The sequence below is a fragment of the Saccostrea echinata genome, unplaced genomic scaffold, assembly GCF_033153115.1.
Source record: "Saccostrea echinata isolate AGI-Se365-2 ecotype Australia unplaced genomic scaffold, CSIRO_AGI_Sech_v1 ptg000029l, whole genome shotgun sequence".
NCBI classification, from domain to species: Eukaryota; Metazoa; Mollusca; class Bivalvia; order Ostreida; family Ostreidae; genus Saccostrea; species Saccostrea echinata.
The window spans coordinates 1879951-1905152 of NW_026889778.1; the positions used below are offsets into that span (position 1 = coordinate 1879951).

General features: G+C 33.0%; 1 long non-coding RNA gene across 1 annotated transcript; it reads left to right on the plus strand.

Annotated features, from left to right (window-relative positions):
- The first annotated feature begins 1551 nt into the window (after positions 1 to 1551).
- Positions 1552 to 24723, plus strand: LOC133195458 (uncharacterized). The gene is made up of 5 exons (XR_009722207.1): positions 1552 to 1581; positions 5739 to 5834; positions 9104 to 9208; positions 9426 to 9522; positions 23862 to 24723. It is a non-coding gene; the product is annotated as an uncharacterized LOC133195458 (long non-coding RNA).
- Positions 24724 to 25202: the final 479 nt, after the last annotated feature.

Below are 25202 nucleotides of genomic sequence, written 5' to 3' on the forward strand. Positions count from 1 at the left end.
TTTTGCCTAGTAATTTAGCTTTCAAGAGAAAAAGTATGATTTTAAATAATCGTTAGACTATAGTTCGGTATATAAAATCCTGAAGGAAATTCGAAATAAAGTTAAATGATAGGCCCCTATATTTTTTTTAATTCTTTTATGCAAGTCCACAAACAAATTAAATATTTAAAGATTAGGCCGAACGTTGAAAAAATAGTCTCGCAAGTTGACGCAGCTATTTCGAGCTTAAAAATTTAAATTAAACTTTCTGTAAACATCATGCAGGACATGTTCATCATGATATAGTATAAATGAAACAGACCCTGTAAGAAAAAAATAGCTGTAATTTAATAATTGTTTATTAATATAATGTGGTCCTCTGCTAATAGAATATATATGCTGTAAAAAAAATCTGAATCAGGGTGAAGCAGATTTGATACAATACATGGCTGAAGGAAGGGGGGGGGGGGCAGGCCCCCTGTAATTTTGCTGAAATTTAGGTATACTATAGAAAACATTGCTCCTTTATGCTTGGGCCCCCTCAATAATAACCTCTGATGATCTATTTTTCTTTTGCTTTTGGGCCCCCTCAATAATAACCTCTGATAATGTATTTTTCTTTTGCTTATTAAAATTTTTTTTGGTTTGTAGCCTCCCCCAACCTGAAACTGAAAAATGTTGTTTGGTTGTGCTCACCCCCCCCCCTCCAACTAAATTACGTACGGGCCTATTCTCCATCCCTGAGGTTTTCTTTCACCAAAGAAAGATGAATTGGTAACAGTTCAGATATATATAGCAATATTTATGGAAGGGAATATTCTCGTTTAATTATGAAGATGTGACAGTAACTCAGTCAAAGCCACAGTGAGTGTAACATTTATTTAATATTATTGTTAATGTTTACAAATAGTGAAATACTGATACTGTGAAATTTTAATGGATATATAGAAAATATAAAAGTACAAACATTTATTGTAAATCACATACATGAAAAGCTTCTTTTTTTAAGCAATTGGAAATTCTTCATTTTTTCATGAAATTATTTTATTTCGTATGTATGATAATTTATTTCGTATTTTAATTCTGTCAACAAATCATTGTCGCAGCCTAGTTCCCTTCATTATTTTCAGCAGTTCAGTGACAGAGATAAAATAATCATTTGAGGTTTATATCCCCCCCCCCCCCCCCCACCAAATGAAACTGAAAAATGTTTGGTTTTGGTCCCCTTCAACTGAAATTGATTCCTACTTACCATGCTTACAGGCTTAACTATGAAGATGTGACAGGGAGTGTAATAACAATAATTTTTCAGACGGATACATATTAAGCTGATATACGTATCAAATTTTAATGGATAGATAGAAATTAATAAACAATTACAACCATTTATTATAAACTACATAAAGATAATTTTTCAAGCAATTTGAAATTCTTCATTTTTTATGATAATATTTTATTTCGTATATATGTTTATAGGTTTATTCGTATCAACAAATCTGTGTACGAGTTAATAACGCAGCCTGGTTCCCTGCATTTTCAGTGAACCACAGAGAACTAGAATAAGATTGTAGGGAAACAAGCCTTGTTGTTACAAGGTTTGAGGTTTGTTTATTTTATATTTTAATTTACACTTTTAAAAATTATTATTATTATGCAAAAATCTGTGTGCAGATGAATATTTACATTTTAATGTTATAAGTCGTTTTGTGGTTCATATTTGCGGTGACTGTCCCACGTGTGTTTACCTGTTTACATTCACCTACTGACCTAGAGTCTTCAAAATATACCTTCTGTAATCATAACTGTTGTAATCTTGTTTTTATGTTAGTTTACCATATGTAACTTGACTGTTGTATAGATTTATAGCGATCACAGCAAGCTTTTAATATTTAGGTGAAGAGAAATTTCAGACTATCAATCACAGGCACTTGTTTCATATACGGTGCACCCCTACTTATTTTTACCACAAGGTATCTAACTCAATTTCAGGCACCCCCGCTTCAAGCTCGTATTTTGTTCATGTATCATTATCAATCATTAACCTACTTTAAAATGACATCGTTCGCTTCAAGAGACTTTTTTCTTGCATACATGCCAACTTTTGAAAATTCCCATGGGGGATTTTGCGCGTGACGACAATTTTCAAAGCTTTAAATTCGCGACATTTTGTCGTGAAAATAAATGTTTATCCCATTTTTTTTTTATTATTTATAATATCAATATCACTTGTTAATACAATTTAAGAATAAATAATAAAAACAATTTTTTTCCTTCCAAAATTCAATATCTTTTGCTTAAATAGGTACCTCTCTCACTAAAGAAGTGATATCTGTTTAGTTTAACAACATTATGTTTTAAAAAGACACATAATTTGGTGAAAAATGTGAAAACGTACAACTTTCAGTTCAGTAAATTTTGTTGTAAAGTTTTAGAAATATATGAGGTTTTGTTACTGTACAGTTTCTGGGAAACATTTGTAAAATTCTCTATTTACATTTTACACAATTAGAATTTCCTAATTAGACATTAGATTGAAAGAAATATTGAAAAATTACAATGCACTGTGTGTGTGAGGGTGAGAGAGAGAGAAAGATAAGAAAATTTGTTTGTTTTGAAGTGTCATTTTATTCCCTTTTAATAAGTAGACATCATGATGATTAATTTAATCACACACACAAAACAAGTTGAAGAAATAAATTTACTCTTGAGATCATCAATTATTTAAAACAAGGATACCCCTATCCCAAACAAAAATTAAAATTGTTATAAGCATGATGAACTTTTGCATAATATTGGCAGTGTCATGTGGGTATTCCGTTGTCATATTACATTGGGGGGGGGGGGGCGGGGCGGGGGATTCAGTGTACTTGAGGGTATAAGACTTTGTTGTTTCATCTAAATTATTTTCATCTTATTTTAACCGGTAAACTTTACAATATCTTAAAATCAGCAGCTATGCTTTGTTGTTTTCTACTTTCGTTTTTAAAAAACGAAACATGGATTAATTCCGATTTTGTTGTTAGTTTATCATATCACTGTATTCAATTTTTGTTTTTAATAAAATGATATTTAATTATACCCTAAATCTATGTGTTTCACTATATGCATACCCCTTCTGACTGAAAAGTTTAATCCTCTAACTGCTCCAGGCTATGTTACCTGTACCTGGACAGCTGTGTGCGTTCAAGCGAGAAGTGATTTCCTGTAGCTAATTAACACCTCTGCATGCGTTAAATAAACACAGAGACTAATCTGTGTGCATTGAATAAACAAGTCTGATATTCTAATCCCGATTGACAAAATATTGCAGTAGGGAAACTCAGAAAATCGGAAATTTTAGATTGAATATTTTCAAATCGGGATTTTTGGGCAATTTTGCTTTCCCGATCGGGAGAGCGGGATCAAAGGGTAAAATCGGGAGGATCCCGCCTAAATCGGGAAAGTTGGCATGTATGTTCTTGTCAAATAAATCGTTTCAGACATCTCTGGTCGAGTCTCTTTATTGTAAAGCACTCATTTATTCCATGAAAATTACCTCGATACATTTTAAGACTTTAGATTGGATACAACTTCCAGTTGGGGGTAGAATAAAACCAGAGACTTCAGAGTATTCCATTCCGAGGTCTCTGGTTTTATCCTTCATTTATAACCCCAACCGCATTTTTGTATCGAAAATTACCTTGATACATTTTAAGACTTTAGATGGGATACAAATTTCATTTTTTTCACAGGTCACGAGGTTTCAACTTAAAAAATAAAAATTCTCACCGTTAAGATATGTTGGAAATTTTAGCTTGATGTGTTGATAATTTGCCAAATTATTATGTAATATAGGGGACTTTATATGATCACCCGGCGCTGTCGCTTTAGTTCAGTCTTCACAACAATTCTTTTTCAGCACATGCCCTTCGGGCATGTAGACCTATCATTTTTACCCAGCCCATTCAAATTTGTACATGTCCTACTCAAAATTCTTACATTTACCAGTATTGTGCAACAAAAAAAACCCATTAGGTATAAAGGTTTTATATTAATTTTTTCAGTCGTAAACCAACCATGGCCTGTGATTGCCATTTTCTAAAGCGTTTTTGTTCATAAATAACTTTTGAGTTGCATGCTGGTCATTTGTTGGCCGGTTTAGCTGAACTGAATTTCAGAAATGGGATCATGACTGTAGTGCCACAGTATGTGGCATGGATGAACATCTCGTAATTTAGCAAGCAACTTCGAGAAAACAAATAGGTTAAACTAAACACTTCAATGATTAGATTGACAATCATTTGACAGGTCGTATCGAGAATGTAGACAGGCAATCCATCGACATTACATATAGCAACGTTTAAGCGAATAATGGGGGTAGGACAGAGTAAATGGCAAGTAAAGATCGTACAATGAAAGAAGATTCACATATGCCCTCTTCGGACATGTAATTTGGCAATTTTTACATGCCCGGCTGCAAATTTAACAGGTCCCTGGCATTGGACTCCCGGGTTATTTGGAAGACTGTTAGTTTAGTTTCATGAGGTCCGACAACATTGATTCTCAATGTCTGCTCCCTCTACCCCATACACTTATCTTGATAAAATTACATAAATTATATTATTAATTATATAAATTGATATAAATTATATAAACCGGTCTTGTTTATATAATTTTACAATGTCATAAACAGCTGCTTAAGTGCATATAATATTGTACTAAATGGATTTATATATAGGATTAGGGAAAGATCCTCACTTGATTATGGCAGCATATTTAGCCCGTAGGAGTTTATTATCTACCACACATGATCAATGTCACTTTTGGATGTGAATGACTTTTGACACCCTAACTTCAGTTCAAATCAACGTTAACTTTATGTGACGTCTCTCTGAATCTTTTTTGGCATGTAACTTGGGTAAAAACAATTAAGTACTCTTGATGCATTTGATTTCTCTTAGCCCGTTTAAACATATCCAAGGTCTATACCAGTTTTTGCAGGGGCGAAACTATGTAGAAGTTGGAGAAACCCATCCCCTTTTAGACGTATTTGGTTTTCGAGGGGTGAAAATTTTCAATATTACACTCAACTACATGCAATATTGATTATATTATACTGAATGTTTTATACAAATACAAATAATAGTGAACCTTGAGCGCATAAATCTGCGCAGTCACTATTTTTTGGAATATCACCCGTCGTCAAGCAATGTTGACTGTTGTGACACTGGGCGTGGCTTCATTATTCAGCGGATAATAGTGCTTTTTAACAAATGTTTCTTGACGAATCAGATTAATTCATCTAATATACCTGAAAGTACAATATTAATTAATTGTCATCATTTTCCTATATTAGCATTTTTACTGGTAATGGTTTTGAAATGATAGGAACATGCACTGTTCAAAAAGTCTTAAAATGTTGTTTTGGATCAATTTCTTTGTTAAATTACTGTGTTGAACTAAGGCAGGTCAATTAAAGTAACATGATCCTATAGATTCCATGTACATTTAGTACTGTAAAGTAGACAAATTTATTGTTCTCACAAGTAGTTCTCAAACATTGATTTAAGTTGGTCTCCTGAAGGATGTAATAATGCAATTGGTCTGCTTAAGGTATAGTGTATAATATAGACATGCATATTTTATTTTGAATTTGTATTATGTCAATCATTAGAAATATATGGATCTTAATTAAAAAACATTGTTTTCATTAGAATTTAAGATATGTATAATAGGCATATATTCTTCATGCTTTTCCATAGTTAAGTCCTTTTTTACAGGGTCTCTGCTAGTATCATGTGGACCCCAGTGTAACAAATCTATGGAAAGAGAGAAAATCTCAGCTCAAGGGTCAACATGTCTTTATTCCAAGAAAGGTAAATTGATAATTTTTTCTGCTAAAATACTCTTTTATGAAATTATAATATCAATGCAAAAGAGTGAACAAACAATGTACCTAACAACATTTTGAAAATGAAAGTGCAATAACAGTTAATAATCATGATAATTATGATCAATCGAATGAATGTTAATAATCCAATCAAAGTCCTTGTTGTATATCATTTTTGCTAGGGCTGTGTATTGAGCAAAAAAAAAAAAAAAAAAAAAGAAAGACATTTTTTAATGCGATATGCAATATATTGAATTCTTTAACAATTCTATCAAAAAAGTCTTATAAATCATTATGCATGAATTTTATAAAAATAATAATTGTTTTTTTCTCGTTTTTAATTTTTTGTCTCACCGTCTTTAAAAATTACACTTCAAATTCAAACTTTTCTTGACTGTAAAATCAAAATGTTAAGTAAAGTTGTCTATGTATTTTTATGATTTTGTAATAATCATTTAAGATGTGCTACCTCCTTAATGATTATATCATTTTTGATCAGTTTTAATTCAAAACAATTACCGGTAAATATAATCTTTGGTGATTGAAATTCCCAAGTTTTTCACAGAATTACATAAAAAAACTGCCTGCCCAAAATGTATTGGAATTAAGTTATTTTTAGCTCACCTGAGCCAAAGGCTCAAGTGAGCTTTTCTGATCAAAATTTGTCCGTTGTCTGTCGTCGTTGTCGTAAACTTTTCACATTTTCATCTTCTTCTCAAGAACCATTGGGCCAATTTCAACCAAACTTGTCACAAAGCATCCTTGGGTAAAGGGGATTCAAGTTTGTTCAAATGAAGGGCCACACCCTCTTTCAAGGGGAGATAATTAAGAATTAGTGAAAATTTAGTGGTATCTTTTAAAAATCTTCTTCTCAAGAACCACTGGGCTGTAAAAGTTGAAACTTAGGTGAGACCTTCATTACATAGTGTAGATTCAAGTTTGTTCAAATCATGACCCCCTGGGGTAGGGTGGAGCCACAATGGGGGATCAAAGTTTTACATAGGAATATATAGGAATAAATCTTTAAAAATCTTCTTCTCAAGAACAACAAAGCCACGATTAGTCATATTGATATGGAATCATCCTCAGGTAGTGTAGATTCAAGTTTGTTCAAATCATGACCCCTCGGGGTAGGGTGGGGCCACAAGGGGTGATCAAAGTTTTACATAGGAATATACAGAAAAAAAAATTGAAAAATCTTCTTCTCAAGAACAACAAAGCCTTGTTAAGTCATATTGATATGGAAGCATTCTCAGATAGTGTAGATTTAACTTTGTTCAAATCATGACCCCCAGGGTTAGGGTGGTGCCACAATTGAGGATCAAAAACTTCAAATATCTTCTTCTCAAGAACAGCAAAGTCATGTTTTGTCATACTGATATGGAAGCTTCCTCAGGTAGTGTAGATTCAAGTTTGTTCAAATCATGACCCCTGGGGGTAGGGTGGGACCACAATGGGGGATCATAGTTTTCCATAGGAATACATAGGAAAAAACTTCAAAAATCTTCTTCTCAAGAACAGCAAAGTCATGTTTTGTCATACTGATATGGAAGCATCTTCAGGTAGTGTAGATTCAAGTTTGTTCAAATGATGGAGGGGGGGGGGGGGGTTAGGGAGGGTCCACAATGGGGGATCAAATTTTTAACAAGGGAATATATAGGAAAAAAATCTTTAAAAATCTTCTGCTCAAGAACAGTAAAGCCATTTGTAATATTGATATGGAAGCATCCTCAGGTAGTTCAAAATCCAAGCCCCCTCCCCTTTAAACTTTTCAATACTGAAGTGATTTGTGCTTTTTCCTAGCCAATGTGCTCAGGTGAGCGTTGTGGCCCATGGGCCTCTTGTTTTTGATACGATATATTCATTAATCTAGATACGTATCAATATACAGGTAAACTTCGGTATCTCGAACACCGGTATGTCGAATACCACGGATATCTTGAAGTGAATCAACGGTCCCAGCCGTTTTTATTATATTTATGATTTTAAAAAACCCCGGTATCTCAAACATGGAAATCTCGAATACCTCGCTTATCTTGAAGTAGATTTACGGTCCCAAGTGCTATAAACACATGCGTTATCTCGAAGTCCAACAAATTCTCGCTCCACTGAATTCACACCTTAGTACACAATAATCCCATTATGCTAATTTTACGGTCTGTTGAACGTTTCCGTTAGGTCTAGCACAGGCTTCATGGGACCATTGCTGATAATCACACCTTATTAGTCCCAAGCTGTTGTTTTTGGTAGTTAAATTTAATTACGCAGGCCAGGTGATTTGGAGGTGTTAATAAAATGCACTCTCAGAGATACTATGACACGATAATGAAACAGCAGCTTGGGGACGATTACTGTACTAGAAATTTAAATTATCGAAAATACACGCTTATACACATCATTACATATCAAAGTAAACACTGAACACATCAAAGTGATATTGACCTCAAGAAATTAAACAATTAAAGACATTATTTTGAGTATAAAAGTCAGTACCAAAAATCAACTCTTCAGTAAATATCATGTCCGATAAGGCAGTCTAACGAAGGACCCGGTAGCCAACCAGGGGGGATAGTTAGATTATCTGACCGTAGTGGAAAAAGAAAACTTAAAGTTCATACAATCGAAACAAAGTTTGCTTTTGTTTATTCATATTGGCAATTTCAATAAATTATTGTAGAACGATAATTCCTGTTGTTACATTTAGGCATGTGGGTATATGTACATATCCTGTTAAAGTCTTTGTGTATCACATTATATCATGATATACTTCAGACAAATTAGTACACCCGTAGTTTTGAATACAATTCATACATTGATTTCATTTGCCATAATGGTCTCTTTAATATTGCAATAATGCATTTGGTCTTCCTAATGCATGTATAATGCAGGTACTGTATATATTCTATGTCCAGCTTATAGGTGAGTCATAAAAAGATTAGTATTTTGAAACCAGGTTAAAACATCAGAGCATTGATTTGAAATTGTCAATTGATTCTGGCAAAAAGTTGTACCAATTTATAAGCGGGTCAATAGCAAATCCCTCCAAAATAACCTCAAAAAATACAACTGACTTATAGGTGGACCACCTTATAGGCAAGTATATATACGGTATAGTTTTTGTTGAATTTTGCTAACAGCAAAACACTATGAATAATGAATTTTGGAAAAAAAAGATTATTAAGTTTAATGATGCATGTATGTAGTATAGAAATATTGTTCATATGCCTGTACATGGTACAAATATGCATTTTACAGAGTGTACATATGCCAGAATCATATGGACCGCAGACTGGCCCTGGTGATTCCATTAAAAAAAAAGAGGAAAAATCAGTGCTTGTGCTCATTGGTCATTGGACAAAGGTAACTAGATTTATTTCATGAAACTAAACATGTAAATTACTAGGATATTAAAATATCACAATTAAAATACATGTACTGATTTATATATATATATATGGATATCAGTTGGTCTCCTTGATGGAGTTAAATGCATTTGTTATCCCTTTTAAGTGGATCATTTAAATATTATGCAGTTTATTTAGAAGCTCTTTATTATCTGCACTCTTCACTTTTACAGGGTGAATGCCAGAATTTTTTCAAGAACAGTCTGAATCTGACATGGAAAAATGAAGAAAAACAGCCTTCCTGTTTATAAATCTACATTCTGACAAAGGGTAATTTTGTTTAGTTCAATCAGAAGTGCACATTTAATTTCAGTTGCTTTCCTTAATGATATATTATAGCATTTTTATTCCCTTATGAACAATATGTATACTTGTAAAGCATGTATCACAAAATCTTTTGCAAACAAAGTTTTGGGTGTAGAGTGTTTGTTGTTTAACGTCCCTCTTGAGAATTTTTCACTCATATGGAGACGCCACCACTTGTCAGTGGAGAGCTGCAAATTTTTGTCCTATACTCAGCACTTACGGCCATTGAGCATTGAGGGATCTTTATCAAGCCAGCACCTACTGTGACATGGGACCTCGGTTAATACCTCTGTCTCATCTGAAGAACGGGTCTCCACGTCCCACAGTGGGATTCAAACTCGCGATGTAAGGATCAGCTTCTTTCTCCGCAACTCTAGAGTAGACGCTCTAACCACTGCATCTGCTCTACTTTGGCAACTTTGGGAGTATATAAGCATAGGAATCATCATGTCCATCTGTCTGTTCATGTGTTTGGCCACTTTTATGATTAGTTTTTTTGTTCCAATTCTGGCTGAGATAAATTGATTTAAGTCATCTAAATACAAACAAATTAAGGGAAATTACTATGGTATTGGAATGAACTTTTTGGAATACTGTCTAATTGTTCCATTGTAGTTGGTTTCTTTAATGTTGAAGTAATGCATCTGGTCTTCCTAATGCATGGCATACACTGTATGCATGTGTAATGTTAAAGTTGGCTGAATGTAAAACAGTTCTTGCGTTATGACAAAGGTAAATAGATTTAGTTCATGTAACTAAACATGTAAATTATTAGGGTATTAAAATTTTGAATACTGATTTACATGTGGAGAGTAGTTGGTCTCCTTAATGCAGTAATAATACATTTGGTCTCCCTTATGCATACTGTATATTATATAAAGGGGGAGTTTCGATAAGGTCGCTCAGCGGCCCACTTTTTTTCATAAAAATAAATTTCAATTTATTTTTTCAAAACTAGTTTAGAATTCAAGAAAAATATATTAACTTTTGTTATTTACATTTCAGAGGTTAATATGAGATGAATTCACAACGTAGCTGATACATACTTAGATGTACCCTCAGATCCGTTAACATTAGGCTTATGGGAAAATATAAGAGGGTGGCATTTAAAAATCGATGTTTAGAATATGAAGTGCATGAGGGACACTCACCTAATTTTTTTCAGTAATTAGATATACTCTGCACACTAATTTCTTGAAATATGATGAGTGTCGCGTGTGCACCCATACCAAACCATTCTCACAATTTGCTCATGAGCAGTTCACGTGAGGACTAACCAGATTTGCTCACGTGAGTTGCTCATGTGAGTCTCATGTGCAATTTAACATGCAAATTAGGTGAAATGCTCACGTGAGCAAGATTCTGCACATGAACATTTTTTGCTTATGTGAGGAATCATTTTGCTCACCTAGAATATTGCTCACATGAGGCTCATTAGTCTCATGTGCAACAATTGCTCACTTGAACAAACAACAATAGAATAAAATTTAGATTACAAACATAATATATAAATGTTTGTTTAAAATATGATTCGGTCAATAATATTGAACATTTTAAATATTCTTGAGCAACATGTAAATACATGCATAAATGTTCAGTGAACTTCATTTTTCAAACTTAAAATGAAATAAAAATCAAAATTAAATTAAATGAACAACTGGTATATCACTACATTAAACACATTTCTCTGTATTAATCTTAATTTATGTACAAAACACATTATTGTATAAATTATCAAAAAGTTAGATTTCCAGTAGTTTTCCACTAGAACATCCAATGTAAATGTCTATTCAACAGTTAATTTTGGACTGCACTAGATGGATTAAAGTTGTCTCTGATACGTCAGGATATGTAGATTTTTTTCCAATTCCTGAATGCGTGGCAATCATACTTGGGTGTGAAATAAATATTCCTGCAGTCATAAGAATCATAATCATTTCATCAAGTTCCTTTTCCTTGCGAGTGCCAACTTCAGAACTCCATGTATATGTAAGGGGCTGGGGTTAATCTGCAGATCCCTCAATCAGCAACTTTTATCTGCCAAAAATTTGAATTTATAGTTATTATATTTTTCATGGTTCAATTGGTCATGAAAGGCCAGTCAATAAAAATCATATGCATCAATATTAAGCAACTTCTCTTATTATATATAAATTATAGATTACTGCACTGAGCTGTTATGTACACTTTGACCTAATCTAACTTACCATATTTACAGTTCTTAAAAGAATCTATAGAGAATTAATTTGCAATACATAAAGGATTTTATGTTTGATCCTATATTCAGAACTATAATTATATAAACATTAATTACATTCTGTAATGACGTAAATTCATGTTCATATATTAAACTTTGATTACTGATAACATCTAAATTAAGTATTAATTAATAATTAACACACAAACATATTATGTTTTAAAATTAGTATTTATCTGAAATGAGAGGGGGATTATAATTAGCCCGTGCACTTACCCTTTTCTCAGTATACTTTAGTACCCTTTTCTCAGTATACTTTAGTACACGTACCAGCAAATCTTTGAAATTTTCCTATATATATATCACAGTAATTTTTCATTGTGGCTGCATGGTCATTCGTAATTGATCTTTAATATTTCCTCATCTCATGGACATAAGATTTTGTAACTTTTAAAATGTTGACATCCAGTTCAATATGGTGATGACGTGTATTTCCCAAAGCATATTTCACTTCTTTACTGTATAATTCTACCGGTATATACTTTCATGTCCCTCACAAACATTTTGGATTGAAATTTTGAACTGGTCTGAAAGCGCGCACAAATCCTGACTGGCTCCCCTCATTGGATACTGCCCTGGTTTTAAGCAACTGTGGGGGACACAACAGGTTGTTTAGGTAGAGGAAAGCATTTGCAAATTGATGGAATGAAGATTAGAAGCTCAAGAAATTAAGAAATTCCTGCCTCAGGCCCCCAATTATTTGTGATGCTATCATCAGGAAGCATTAATAGTTAACACATGGGCAATTGTAATGAAGGCTTGTAAAAGCTTGGACCACACAGAGTGACAAAGTATTGTATTTCCTTACGTGAGCATTTGAAATGCTCACATGAGGAAATGAGACTTGTAATTCTTTGGTTTTGGTTCTACCTGTAATACTGAATTTTGACTATGTCCAATTTCCTAACCTCTTGCTCATGTGAGAAAACTGAACTTAGAAAAATTACTACCAATGCTATATCTTTATATTAAAGGCTATTCATACGTGAGCAAATGAATAGACTTTTGCTCATGAGCATCCAAGTGAGCATTATTTTTGCACATGTGCATTTTGGTTAGTATTTTCCTCCCTAACAGAGACTAACAATCTGCAAATGAGCAAAATCCAATTCTACCTAATTTGCATACATTTCTTACTAGATTCTCATGTGAGTCTCATGAGCTGCTCATGAGCATTTGTTAGAATGTTTGGTACGGGCACTTCATATCCAAAAAAATGAAAATTGCATAAAATTTGCATATCTAAAATTAGAAGCTCCTGGTTTCTTGATCTGACTCTGTGTTAAAATACTAGGCCAAAAGTAGCATTTTTTTTTAAATCAAAGAAGATTCTCGATTATATTAACAGTGGAAAACATTATCGTATCCTATCTTCATTTCGACAGTTTTTTTTGTTGCCAACATATAACGTTAACGTCACATTTTTAGCTCACCTCCTTGAAGTTGGGGGAGCTTTCGTAATACCGTCGGCATCGGTGTTTCAGGTAAAAGTTTTTGAAGCAGATTTTTTTTTCAAGTATATCTATGCCCTATATTAATCAGAGTCACATGATCCAGCGTGTTTCCTTGTCACCAGTCAGGTTTCAGATGCTGGATTTTTAGTCAAAGAATGTCCAAGTAAATGTTTTAAAAGCAGGTTTAAGTTTTTGGAGCAGAGCAGCTGAAAGCACTTGTTGACCAGACTTGCTTTATGATGCACACTACTATATTGCTTCAGATGCTGGATATGACCTACATTTCATTAATAAGTGAGCAGGTTAAAGATTTTGAAGCTGGTCTCATTTTTATATAACTATAAGCCCCATCGTGACCAAACTTGCATTGATGATGCATCTAGGATTGCACATTACCAGACATTGTTCAGATGCTGCATCTTTCTTACATTTTCCTACTGACTGAACAAAAAATAAGTTTTCGAGCAAGTCCATTCCTTAACGTTATTCATCATGCATAGTTATATTTTTGACTTTCTTGTAAATAGAAATCCACGCTCCGACATGCTAGAGAGGCGCCCATGTATTTATGTGTGGTTGATATAGGAAACGTGGCTTGTTTTAAGTCTGGATGTCTAGGGGCATATGTCTGCTTGATTACGGATTAAACACATATCTTTGGCGTTTTCACATGTATTTCGAACTGCGCTCTGTTCTAGCAAATCATATATAATGAATTCTAGAACTCTCTAAATGAGAAGTGACTAGAAATGGTGTAAAAACTTAAGTATCTCTGGAGATTTGAGAAGCAAGAGGAATTAAGTCCTGGCTGGGATTCTCTCAGTTACGCTGAAAACATAATGCAGATCTATGTGGGCAAATACTTATAAGTTTCATAATGAGAAGGAAAATTTAATGCATTATAGATTTTTCCATCATATTACGTATCATGATAAAATACTTTTGACTGTAATCAATATCATTCATATTATCAAATACATTGCAATATACAGAAGCCAGTAGGTGCAAGGTAAAAAAATATGTTATCTGTCAGCCGCCAGATAAGTTTCTGCCATTGAAATATCTGGCGGCCGCCAGATAAAATTGTAGTGTTTTTGCCAATCAAATTGTAGCACCCAATGATATACCTCAATGCACTTGATTGACAGAGGTACACAGACCAGGTATTTTCGAAGGCGGTGCTTAAAATCTCTGCCTTTAAGGAGGCTGGGAGGTCAACAAATTAACCATCAGATATAACTTAATTTTTTAGATATGATATCTTAAGCTGTCAACTATTATTTGGCAAAGAAAAATTTCATACATTTTTGTTTTAAAATTTGATCATTTTTGTATATCTTTATATGGAGCTCTTCTTCTGAAGGAGATCAATATAGTCTGAAAATGGCCACAACCCCCCAGCCATCTTAACGACATCTACAACTTCTCTTTGAAGTCAAATCTTGGAGTTTCATGCCTTATTAGCAAAGATAAAATCTACACTTCATACAAAAATTCACTTCATAAGGTTTTCACCTCATAACTTTAGATTTATGTTTTATTAGATTACATGTCTACACCGCAAGGAACTTATTTGTCGGATTCTAGTTATTTATGTTGCGGCCAACAGATAAGTTTCTGGTCGCCGCCAGTCATTTATGTGGTGGCCGCAGGAAAACTATTTGGCCGCCGCCAATTTTTCTAGCGGCCGCCGAATAATTATGTGGCGAACGCCAGATAAAATATTTTTCTTACCTTGCACCTACAATGTACTGGCTTACCTAGCAATATGATGCTTTTAAGTAAACTTTTTATTCATGTATGTATTTAAAATATTTTTTAATCTTTTTATTTCAAAACATGTTATTTAATTTCAATTTTATGATACTAAGGTATATTTTTATAAAACATGTAGTTGTATAACCTTATTGATGAAAATGTAGTGCATATACCTGTATATGACGTTTTTACATTCACCTATCTCATGTCTACATATCTTTTCATTTGCATTTTTCGTATGGGAAAATGTTAAATATTGATTATATAGTTTATGTATAAATTGTCGATTAATTATGATGTTAAATCTTTCTATATATTTTATGTTTCATAAGTTAAATCCATCCTCTTTTAAAGAAAAGTAACATTTGACACACCAGAAAAATATCGCACCTTAAAAAAACATTCGCATAAGATAAACACCATTTTCCGTAAAAAAATTGTTGAGATTGGTTAATTTATGTCTTTATTCATATTTATCCTATTTTATTTACGATTTTGACGGTTAAAAAATCCACTTTCCCCCTATGAAAATGTCTACTCCCAAAATATACGAAATGGGGGTATACTTAAATTTTCAATTATCACGTGACCGGAAAATACGTAACATAAATTATTTTCATATTTTTAGGAAGTTTAGAAGTTTTTCTACAAAATATCAAAATTTCATAAAATTTCGTGAGGGGCCGAAAAACGGCCTTATCGAAACTCCCCCTTTAATGACTGACATGTACGAGGGTTGATCCAAAAGTTCATGGAATTTCTTCATATTTTATTTATTTATTAGTGAAAGTGGTTGAATACTGATTTACATGTGGATAGTAGTTGGTCTCTTTAATGCAGTAATAATACATTTGGTCTCCCTTATGCATACTGTATATTATATAAATTTAATGACTGACATGTACGAGGGTTGATCCAAATGTTCGTGGAATTTCTTCTAGTGTTGTACCGATAATCAGAAAACATCGATTGTCGACAAAAAAAATGCTACTGATTCCGATGATCGATTATAGTTTTTCATAATCGATCATCGGAAACATACTTCTAATACAATACATTCCGGAATTATCCATTTCTGGTTTAAAATTTATTTCTTCTTAATGAAAGAAAATGGCATCTGCATCTGATACTAGCCAACTAGCACGAAGCAGAGGTGATTAAGAACCGAAAATGCATATATAGGGCCTAAAAAAAATTATTTTTGTTTCCTGTAATAACCTGACCGACCCATTCAATTTACCCCGGGTAAATTTTTTTTCTGCCAAATCTGTGTTTGCTCTTTGGTTTGATCAATCAGCTGATTCTTTTTATTCAAAAAATATTAATTGTATCTTTTATTTGAGATATAAAATATGCAACTTAGTCAACATTTACCTTAAATATAGAGTGATCAATTCCCCCCACAGCTTTTTGAAGTTCGTTTTCTGCCGCTAGGCAGCCATGTTTGGTGTCCACTGTAAATATTTTTAGGTCTAGAAAGTGTAAAAGAAGCAAAACAACAAAGAAAATAATATATTATGTATTTTATATATTCATGTTAAAGAAATAAATGAAATTATTGTAATAGTCTGCTTTTTGTATACAAAACTATGAAGAAATCCGATTATAATCGGTGAAATCGCATCAGAAGCAGTAACCAATTCCAACCGATGATCGATTATGAAAATTAACCGATGTCTCATCACTAATTTCTTCATATTTTTTTTTATTTATTAGTGAAAGCGGTTGAATACTGATTTACATGTGGAGAGTAGTTGGTCACCTTAATGCAGTAATAATACATTTGGTCTCCCTTATGCGTACTGTATATTATATAAATTTAATGACTGACATGTACGAGGGTTGATCCAAATGCTGATGGAATTTCTTCATATTTTATTTTTTTATTAAGTGAAAGTGGTTGAATACTGATTTACATATGGATAGTGGTTGGTCTCCTTAATGCAGTAATAATACATTTGGTCTCCCTTATGCATACTGTATATTATATAAATTTAATGACTGACATGTACGAGGATTGATCCGAAAGTTCATGGAATTTCTTCTTATTTTATTTATTTATTAGTGAAAGTGGTTGAAAATTACAAATAAAAATATAGACACTTGTTGAATTTTTTTAATAAAAAAATATTTTAAATATTAATGATAGTAACTCTATGGCAGTTGCCATAGCAAAGGATGTTTTAAAATGCAGGGGAGACATTTACTCGTTCATTATCATTTTAATTCTTAATACGTGATATAAGAAAAAACCTGCGCTAAGTGGCAAATAAAATGAGAATTTTGTCATTATTACGATTGCTTGACCACTAATATATCTGTCTGTGAGAGTTTTACTGATTTAACTTGATATTTAGATTATTAGTTGATGATTTCTTGTTCATCTTTTAATTGTTAGAGAACGTCACATTTCAGTCAAGTTATAAGTTTTGTTAAAATCTTAGGAACACTCTGACTTAAAGGGGTATACTACTGATACAGGCGGGAGAAAAATGCATTTAGCAACTGATTTTCCAGTGGCGTGAGAAATTTAAGAACAATAGAACTTCCATGGAGGTTGATTAAAGGTGTGGCTGCTTTTGGAGGGTCTGTTTTTCTCGTAGACAAATTAAGCGTTGATGGATGTTGACCACTGACATACTGTGCTTGACTTTGCTACTGAAATTGGAACATCATATGGAAAGATGGGGAGTATTTTTGAAATATGAGTGTAATATAAAGATAAGTCGATTGGTGGATACCCAGGCTTTTCTTGAGAGAAAAAAAGAGAAAAAGGCAGAATATTCTGTAGAATTACTTAGTTGAATCGAACATGAGGGTGAGATGCTCCTATAACATGACATGACATACTTAACTTGACGTTACGTCGAAGTCTCCCCCGGATTTTACAACTATCAGTGTTCAGAAAGCTCATGTGACCTTATTGGTAATTGGAACGTGGTGAAATTTTCCAGTATTGTTGCATAATGACTCTATATTATAAATATGCCTATTGTTTGCTTTCATCAAATCACAATAAAATTTTAGAAATAATTAAATCCCATGAACTTTTGGATCAACCCTCGTATTAGAAAAAAGATGGATCTAAGATTGAACAGGTTATAATTCACCTGAGTCATTTAAATTACTTATTGCTATCTGTTCTTGTTCAGTCATCATGTGTCAAGTATTGTCTGTAAACTATTGAACATTTTCAGCTTCTTTTCTGGAACCAGTTTCAACTAATTTCTCGGTTGAAGTACTGTATAGGGGATTAATTTCAGGGGTTGTAATTTTCATGTTTTTCTCTCCTCTGACACGATCGCGGTTGTTGAATTCGCAGAATCGGTATATAACTAAGGTTACATGTACCTCCCTTCAATGTCTATATCTGTTTAATCCATAGCATAGCTAGAAGGCATTAATCAGCGTTATGTATTCACTTCACGAACAACAGGGTAGATTTATATATACATCAGCAAGTTCAATAGTTATTTGAATGATTTTTTAAAACCAAAATGTCGATAAAAACATGATAATGCAGGTATCAAATACACATCGTAACATAGTTACGTACGGGTATTCAAAACCCATGACCCTAGTGTTTTGATTGATGAAACATGTAGCGTTGGCTATTAAAACAGTTTTTTTTTTTAAACAAATACAGGTTATTATCTGCTGGGTTATCTAAATTAATGTCAAGCATTTTAATTAAAATAATTGAATGACAAGTACGATTCGTAATTACTGAAATGACCATGCACTGCACATATATTTACCTATAATATCGTAGTCTATTCTCAAATTTCCAAATATAACATGTAGGTTATTGAAAACTTATTCACTGTTTCTTGAATTCACAGATTTATTCACACCATGAATATAGCGAATATTAACACCGCGAGTTATTTTCCCCCTATACAGTATACAGACTTAATATAGAAATGATTTTATCGACTTTCTCAATCTATCATGAATTTAAAAATGTAAATATAAACATTTAATTGTAAATATTAAACATTTAGCATCTCATAACCAGAGTTGGAAATTACTGACTGCCCGAGGCAGTCCGTTTTTCAGGTAGGCAGGGACAAACTTTAGATTAACCTCGGTGGTCGGGGTCATTTAAACAGGTAGTTCCTGTTTTCCTCCTTTTTTTTTCAGGGTATAGTAAGTCTATAGAAATTAAGTAAAATATAGTATATCAAAGGAACACTTCTAGTTAAAAATATGAGATGACCTATAGGACCAATATTGGTTTCTGTCTTTAGAAAAAGCTTACCGATATATGTTCCGGTCACTGACTTTAGGCCACATGTGTGTAGTTTCTTGTTTCTCATGTATTGCTTTAGTTCTACATTAATGGTAATCTAACAACCAAGCTTTAAGATAAACGTGATGACTTTAACTTTTCAATCGTCAACTTCCATTACTTATTCAGCAATATACCTTCATCACCTGCATACGGGGTTTATATCTCTCAGTTGATTCGATACACAAGAGCATCCACTTTTGCCGAATGATACTTCTTGTGCTATTTTACCCGAGAAAAAAATCGAATGAAGTTGTATAGATACCTATATCCATAGTGATCAAACTAAGAAATTTGCATGCTTGCGTTTGAAATAATACAATAACTATTAACATTAGTTCCTTTAAATTTTAAAATGAAAAAAAGTGTATTTAGGTGGCTTTCAATACCAGTACCATTGTCTTGCATGAATGTTAAAAGTGTTTGACACTTTTATTTATGATGACATTTTAACGACACTAAACTCTCCTAACCATCCTGTGTTCCTAAAACCAAATACATACAAACTTCTCTATGTGGCTTGACTTCGATATAATGATACAAAACGTGGTTATGTTTTACAGTGAACATCTTTGAGGAATGTTTACCTGGGTAGAACTCACGTGACTACCAGTATTTTAAATAATTTATTCCACGGGTGGGTTCAACATAGGTCATACAGGTAAATAGCTCTTGCTTGTTATAGGAAAAACATTGAACTTTTCATACATTTTTAATATTTTAAGTACAAGCCTAATCATGTACAAATTTCCTACTTTCACACAAGTTTTATAAATGTATAATGCATTTTTTGTCAATCGCACAAGTTTGTACAATGTTAGGCTGACAATAAGCAAAAGCTTTGAAATGAATGACCGTCCTCGATTTACTATAAAAAATCACGAATGTCGGCTGACCCCTACCACATTGTATGGCTTTGCTCTTTGTATATTCATGAATTTCAGTGATAAAATTTGTTGAATCTTATGGTTTAGATATCAATTAAATGATCTGAGATGGAAAATTATGCTTAATTTAATTCTTCATTTTTTCACATTTTACCGGGGCCCATAAGTGCACTCGTTCTTTAGTGTTTATACAGGTAAAAAGTTTGAAAAAATAAAAATGTGCCAACAAATGGTTTCGAACCAGGACACTAAAAATGTTCATGGTGAGAGTCTGCGGTCTATCGTTCTGGGCTATGCTGACTATGAGGACATTTGTAATAAATATAAACCAGTATGATTGAAATAGGTTTTCACGTTTTTTGTAGTTTTTTTTTCTATGAATTTCGACCCTAGGCACCTCTAAAAGAACCTTGTTTTAAATAATTGCTTACTAGATCAAAATCTATCAAAATTTCATAATTTAATTTAGGGGCAGGCAAAGGGTGATTATATTGCATCCATCGGGTATAATTTTCTTATCAGAAAATTGTAGAGATATGCAAGGTTAATTAATGACAACATTTATTTTTCCTTTTTGCCTAATACTTTTATGATTTTCACTAATAAATTGATTATTGAAAAAAAGCCTTTAATATGACTGCTGATTTTATCTCCATCTGTTAATTTTCAACACCTTTTCTCATGATTATAGTAGATAGAGAACAGATTATGATTTCTAACATTTACTAGCTTTTACAGATCATTTCCTTGAGATAGGTGGAACCAACAGTCAAATACAGACACTTTTTAGAAAAGTAAAAATCTGGCTCAGGTTAAAAAAAAAAAAAAAATCATTTACAGTTTTAACAATTAGTAATTTTACCTTAATTAACTGGAAAAATCTTATTTGACGAAATACAGGTCAAGAATGAAGAGTTTAAAGCCTAGTAGGGATTTTGGTCACGCAGGTAGGTTAGGCTTCCCGTAGAATATCACAGTGCACTCTGTGCCTTCACATCTCTGAACTACCAAAATATGACGTCATAATGGAAAATGACGTCAAGTCACTGAAATCTTGAGGTGTTATGACGGGGAGAGTGTCATGAACACACTTTATTTGAAACTGCATGTAAAATGCTAGGTAGCTATTGCAAAATTCACGGGTCGTTAAAGGTTTTTTTAAGTCGTATATGTCAGAATATTTTAAAAATACACCGCTTACCTACCCTTGATTGAAATTCAGCATGTTCAAAATGCTTATGAAAAATATACTTTTGAAATGTACTCTGTTTTATACCCGTGGTTGGAGGTAGAATTTATTTAGTGTGTATAAAAGAGTCTGGCGCAGGTGAAGAATGAGGATTAATCTGAGAATTTTTGTTGAAATCTGTAAGAAGAGGTTGTTCTCTAACTGAATCTTGCTTGGGAAAAATGTGTGTTGGCTTTGTTTTAATACAGATTACGATATTGTGTGGAAAATACCCTCAAATTTGTAGGTAAGTTGAATTTCTCTGGAAATATTTTGTATCTAAGTAATACTATGACTTTTCCCAAGCACATTTCGGATACACAAGGATACGATGAGCTTATTTTTATAACAAAATGTTAATAATTATTGTGTAAATCAACTGCGCCGAAGCGATTTATATGAAACACTTCAAAAAATTATAAATGACCGTCACGTGATCAGCAAAGTCATGTGATATCATAACAAATATGTTAATACATAGCCGAGGAAATCCTCTATATAAATTGGAAGTACTTAAGTTCAATACTTTTAAATTAAAACTAAAACCAACCTCGCAATGACATATTATGTTTTGAGCCCATTTTAAAGCTTCAGGAAGCCTAAACATAGCTGCGCAATCATTACAGGTAATCTGCAGGCCCTCTCGAGAATTTTACACTCATATGGAGACGCCACCACTTGCCAGTGGAAAGCTGCAAATTCTGTCCTATACTCTGCACTCATGGCCATTGAGCAGTGAGGGGTCTTTTCATGCCAGCACCTACTGTGACACGGGACCTTGGTTTATAAGGTCTCATCCAAAGGACTGGTCTCCATGTCCCACAGTGGGATTCAAACCTGGGACATAAGGATCAACTCCTTACTTCGCGACTCTAGAGCAGACGCTCTAACCATGGCGCCACGCTTGTGACTAGCTCAGTTTTAAAGAAATCATTCAAGATATTTTTTATCAAACTTAATATGCTGATACATATATAATTAGTAAGACCTATTCAACTATTTCAAAAACTTTTGACCTTTCCTGTGACCTTGACCTCACTTTCCTTCAATTTGCATTTTGCATGGTTTTAAAACCATTTAAAATATTGATATCTAAGGCTATGCATCTATACATAATTTGGTGAGAATTTATCATCTATATCCATTTTTTTTAGATTTCAATTTCAATTTTAAAGAAACTTTTCAAGATATTCTCATCAAACTTCATACACTAACACAAAATTTCATGTTGCATTACTATACACTCGGCAGGCATACATGTCCTATGGACATATTTCTAGTGTATTGCTATTTCTGTTGTTTGTTTACTTCCGGTCAGTAAGTGCCCTCTAGGGGCAAGCCCCAGTCCTGTTTTCTTTTCCAGGGTTGCAACAGCGCCCCCTAGAAAAACAAGTTGCACCATCCAATCAAATCGTGTTTTGTGCTGCTTTATGCCAATGAAATTAAGGCTGGACAGCATATGTATTATATTCTGACCAATGGGGTTGCCGTATTTTCAAATAATTAGGATAGACTTACCACTTCAGCATTCCTTTCATCACTGAAGTGATATACATGGTCAAAAATTGACTAACTTTCATTTTTGTGTCAACTGCAGAGCAGAACGACACTTAGAGATCACTTTACCTGGTGTCTGTCTGTCCATCTGTCACACCTTATATCTCCAAAATTTTGAGAGGCAGGGTTTTGATAATTAGCATTTATATATGTTTTTGAGCTCATGATACTATACTTTGAAACTGTATGAAATTCAGTTACCACACAAACTTATATTTAAATACTATGAAAATACATTGGGATCAGTATTCCACAATGAATCATGTTGACTGACAAAGTGACAATTAAAGTAAAGACAGTCTGAAATTCCTTTCCTCCGAGGATTGTTGGAAGCACCTACATGTGTATTAATAAAATGATAAATAGTTATTCCTCATAATTTCAATTAAATTATTCATTTGAGGACTGGGGAACCATATTTTCTTTGATTGCCAGATTCTATCCCAGTCTTTTACTTGTGGATCCTTTTTTTCCTTGCAGGCAAATGCATGAACCTCCATGCTAATATTAAATTAATAGCTGACCACTCTTAGATTTATTTACCTCTTTAATGACGATACCTAGCAGGTGACATATACATTCCTTGAAACACTCTAGTTCCTATTTGATTTTCACTAATATAAAGATTATTGAAAATTAAGACTAAGGTGCTCTATAGTGATCAGTCTATTCATTCATCTGTCTGTCAAATACATATATCCCATGTTCAGAGTACAGGTGACTCTAAATACTTCAAACTTTATATTTTTTAATTAGATACATGTAGCTGCTTTGGAACATCTGAAAGGTCTATTACATTATCACTAGTTTTACTAGTTTTCTTCATGTAAGTTGAATATATTTTAAACTTTTAAATTTTTATTTTTTCCAGGTAAGAAAGAAATTCAGGAGTTCTTAAATTGCCCTTGGAGTTCTTGGATTGCATCAGACTGCTAAAAGACCTCAACAAAAACAGCGTCTTGAAAATAAAAATGAAAATATTCAGTGAAAAAAAAATGATGAAAGAGCCACTAAAAATCTTCAAGCCTTTGAGCTGAAATCTGGAAGTCAATCTGTGGACTTCACTAGTATGTCATAATTACTAAGTCATCATTTGTGTATAATAAATACACTAAACTGTAAACACTTGTTAAAATGTGTATAATTTTTAGATATAATTTGTAGCTCACAGACTTCAATAGTTTCATGTAATGTAAGTAATAATGAAAATTTCCTGTTGTCTAGCTAGATTAGAAACTATTATTGTCCAATTTTGGATATTGTGAAATAATTCATCTAGTATGCATACATGTGTGTACACTTACGTGTAAATTAATTGTTATAGCAAATTCAATCGATCATTAAGTTGAATGTTGACTAATGTTTTTCATCAAAATTGTTTACACTGAATTGTTTGTGGATTTTTCCATTTGCCCAGTCATGTCAAGGAGCACATGGCAGGAAATGCTTTCTCCTCCATTGCACCTGGTGTTTTTAGAGGTCTGTGTTTGCTCTGCTCTAATTATGTATTGTTTCAATGGACTTTAAAGCTTGATCACTGTTGGTAATCTTCATATTTCATATACTATTAGAGTACTTGAAGAAAACTGTAAAGATTTAACATACAGTATAATGCATGTATATTGCACTTTAAGTACAGTGTATGTGGTTAAGAAATGTTAAATCGTCTCATAGTGCATTGAATTTGTTGAAAATTAGAAAATGTGTTGAATTTTTTTTTAAATAATGTTAGATTGCAGATTTTTTAAATCATGCAAGTAAGAAATTGCTAAATATTTATTAGCTTTTCTGGACAGTCTAGATGAGTTCTTATTATATACCTAGCATTGTCATCCCAGTTAAAATTTAAGGAGCAAGGTTCATTCCTAAGCTCTACCTGGACAAACTTGCATGGATTAAAGCACATTAACAGATTTACTTCAGATGCTTGACCTGATCTACATTTTCCTCATGTGTTTTTTTTTTTGTTTTTGTTTGTTTGTTGTTTAACATCCCTCTCAAGAATTTTTCATCCATATGGAGATGCCACTACTTGCTGGTGGAGAGCTGCAAAATTTGACCTATACTTTGCACTCAGGGCCTTGAGCAGTAAGGGATCTTTTTTGTGCCCACATCAACTGCTAGGCGGGACCTCAGTTTATATGGTCTAATCTGAAGGACTGGTCCCCACAACCCCAGTGGATTTGAACCTGAGACTTAAGGATTAAATCCT